Genomic DNA, 4140 nt, shown 5'->3' with positions numbered 1-4140 from the left:
AAATGAATGCAGAGGAGGAAAACTCTGAAGGGATCCTTTGACCAAATGGAGTTCTCATCTCCCAAGTGGGAGGAAAAGAGATGCTTTAGAGCATGACTCCTCCTCTTCTGAAGGTGATGCATAAGTGACAGACAGGCCATGCCTATCTCATGCCATTGACTGGAGGGAGACTACAGTGAGATACTTATTACAGATGTCTAGGTTTTAAATGTTTAAAACTTTGTGAGATGAGCTGAGGATACATGATAAATAAAGTATCAATGAAGCCTCCTCTCCAATACCAGGATGAAAAGCCCATTACATGTGCTTTGGTATGTTTACACATGAGCACATAGGTTAGGTAGATGTTTCTTTGACTAAAGTCAGTGGAAAGAATCCTAATGAGTTCCTAAGAACTGGACCTGATGCTTTTAAAATTATGTCATCTATTTTTTGCTATTCAGCTTCAGTGCCCTAAATTTTTCAGTTATTTGAGATAAACAGCAATTTACACTCCTAAAAATCCAGTGAAAAAATGATGCAATCATAAGGTCCTTACCTACAACCAGGGGAAACTGAAGTAAATGGATTTGTGTTTGTTTGAATGTCTACCACTTTCCTATGAAGATAAAACCCACAATAAATTTTCTGATATCCTATACATCAACATTTATTTTAAACTTCATTTTCAGTGAAAATGGACTTTATCAGCCCTACTCATGCCTCTGACTTAATTTGTAATGACATTTTCCTAGGCACAACGATCTGAATAAATTGACAGAATTTCCCTACCTACCTCAAAAGCAAATAATTTAATCTTTTCATTGCAAATTCAGTGCTCTAAGCATTCCACCAACACCAAATAAAGGTCCTGGGTTGTAAATCTGACTTTACCATCTGGTTTGTGCATGGAGTTCTAACAAAAGCCTTCAGGAGTGAAACTGTGTCCATCAAAGGGTAGAATCTGGCTGCTACTACAGAAACTTGGCCTGCAGACTGTCACATCAGATGAAAGCACAGGATTCAAAGCTAATTTGGGATCCAGACATATTAACTGGAAGTAATAGATTGAAGCATACAAGAATACATTTCTGTAAGGCTAATGCGTGCTCTGATTTGTAGCTTGCACTTGTTGTTGACCTAAGTGAGACTTCACAAGGAAGGTATGTATGAGTACAGAATTTGTTGCTTTGTATTCAAAGCTGTACTTTCTATACAGTTGGTAAGAAAGTGAGAAAACAATTAAGCAGTTGTTTGGGCTGGTGAAAAAGAATGAAGAAAATGATTGTGACAAACTAAATGCTCACATATGAGCAAGGACAGATAGTCTCACCTGAATGTTCTTAAAGAGCAGGCAGAGATAATTACAGAGGCATTATCAATCATTTTTGACACCTCATTAAGACCAGATGAATTTCCAGTGGACTGAAGGACAGGAGAGCCAAGGTACAGCCAATAGGTAAGTAGGTAATAAATTGGAAAGGAAGATACATATCTTTGAGGCAAGCTTCCATATCCAAAGAAATAATAAAGGGGTTTATTCCCAGACATTAGTGCTATGTCTTCCAAATGTGCAAGTTTTGGGGCCTATGGGAAGGAATGCTCTCAAGTCCAAGGAGAGGCAATCAAATGGGCAGGGACATACTAAGCTAGTAGTTTCTGACTGAGAAGTACAACAACCACTGCTCTCCACCCCTGACTCTTTATCTGTTCCCGCCAAACACAGCATTTTATCTTTAGAATACCAAAAAAAAGAAATAGTTACAATCGATAGAAGAACCCAAGTAAAGAATTAGACACATGCTTGCTCTGTGATGGTCAATCTAATTTAAGCACTCCCATGGTCCTGTCATAATGGGGCATGATTTTGAATACTATTGCTGAATTTTGTTTAGTACACAGACACATGCATGCATAGAGGCTAGGCGTGCAAGAATGGGCAGGCATGTCCTGGCAGAGGTAAAATAAGCCATGTCCTGATTCTTCATTTTTCTTGCAAACAAATCCCAGGGTCCATTATCCTGCATTGTTCCTGGAGCCCTTGAATGCCATTCTGATATTTCTTTCCACTATGGGAGTGGGTTGTTTTGGTCCATTGGTTTAAAACAGCTCTTTTGGGGATTTATTTGCTACAATATATATGAATGTCAATTAAAAAAGAACAATAATTGAATCATTAATATATTGGGGCAGATGCTTAGTTAATATAAAGGCAATGATGCTATGCTGATATATGTAAGCTAAAGATCTGTCCTATTGAATATCCAGAGGAGACACTTGACAACCGTATTATCTATGTTTCACTGCCTTGTTTTCTGTATGCCCAAGGAAAGCCAAAGAAAATTAGTTCTTTCTTATACCACTCATATCCAGGAAATGATCTGTCATCATCAGTCATGAAAACACTTGAAATATGGATGCAGTGTCTTCACTGGCCCCATCTTCCATGTCTACCCTGCCCTCTACCTTGATTTAGAGGACAGAGGGTTTTTTTCTAGTGCGTGTGTTTCTGACATTTATGTCAGCAGAGCTGGCCAGTGGAGGAGAGCGTGTGTTTTACTGCGATCTCTGCTTTGATTTTGAATTTTATTTCATTTCACTTTTTAAGGTACTTTATTTTTCTACATGTATGTCTCACTATTATGCATAAACCATTAATCTAGTCTCCTGAGATCTTCAACTTTTAACATTTAGTCATTTATAACCTTTTCAGACAGCTTTTTGTGGGTAGTGTGGTGTTAAGCTTTAAAGTACTAGAATTTCTTAGAAATGTAGGGATATGACGTCACTTGGCACTTGCCAAGTGACCCTGGTACCCTTTTTCAGAAGCCAGCAGACTGGGTCTGGAATGATAGCTGACATCTCAGTCTTAGTTAGGACTGGTTTAAACCTTTATTTTATTACAAATGTAGCTACTGTTTTCATTTTGTATCTAGGGTGGGCATTACATTACAAAGTGCAGCTGCTTTCAATTATACTCTGATGTTCTGTATCAAGATAGCTTTCATTTTTCATGGGATTGCTCAGTTGCCCTGCCCCCTTCCCTGCTGGCTTCTGCACTCAGAGCTTCTAAACACTTGGGAATTACGCACGGATGGAAATTAACAGATGTGATTCATTTACCACCTCTTCTGATTTGGTAGTAAAACCAATTCACTCTTAGGGAAAAAAAAAATGACGTTCTTAACAAGCTAACTAAAAATTTCTGTCCATGGGGAAATGCTGCAAGAAGTTGCTCAAGGGGATAGGATATTGTTAGGGAGGTGCCACGGATAAACTCTTTGTAGGCCTAGTCCTCCCTTCTTCTGTATCTCTCAGCCTGGGCCTGGGGGTTGCTGAGAGAGGGGGGCCATTTGTTGGTGAGATGGAGGAAGGGCAGCAGGTACAGACTGCACCTGCAAGGATAGCATTCCTGTGTGAAGAAGGGTGCTCCAAGCCCATGAAGTCAGTACTTGCAGGAGTCATGAAGACCTACCCATATCAGGAGGGAGAGATTAGGACCTCTGCAGCTCTGACAGCAACCTGGCAGACACTGAGGGATGCCCATGATGCCATTGCTAATTTCATGGTTAGGCTGAGCTCGCCACCGGTGTGGGCAGGCTGAGCAGTCTTAGGGTGAAGCACCACTACAGAGGCAGCAGGGGAGCAACACAGACTATGCGAATGACTGCTGGAGCTGTAGGTTAGCATCCCTTCATGGAAAGCAGGAGACAGGCTTTCCCGTCCTCCCTCCAGTGAAGATGAACCCTAGCTGTGCTCATTTGACACTGGGGTTTTGTTAGCCTCCAATAAATTGAGTTGAGGGAAATAAAGAGCAATGTGCTAAAGGCACACTGGTTCATTGAGTGGTCATCCAGGATGTAGAGGTGAAGAACCACTGGCAAGGACACTGGGGGTGGCCATACTGCTCCTTAGCCTCATGTTGCTCATTCTTCATTGTTTCCTCAAATAAGTTAGGAATGTCTTATGGTTTTAATGAAGTCAACTCAGTAGGGGCTTAGGACTTGTAAGTAGGGAACAATCCGCTGTGGAAAAGAAAAGGCAGGGGGTGTTTGAATTCTGCCTTTGTGCGTCTGGGTTCAAAATGCTTTATTTTGGAGATGCCCAGATACTGAACTAAGTCTTTGCTGTCTAGTAACAGACTAGCAAAGAAAAGTAAAG

The sequence above is a fragment of the Numenius arquata genome, chromosome 7 (genome assembly GCF_964106895.1).
Source record: "Numenius arquata chromosome 7, bNumArq3.hap1.1, whole genome shotgun sequence".
NCBI classification, from domain to species: Eukaryota; Metazoa; Chordata; class Aves; order Charadriiformes; family Scolopacidae; genus Numenius; species Numenius arquata.
Note: the sequence above shows the minus strand (reverse complement) of the source record.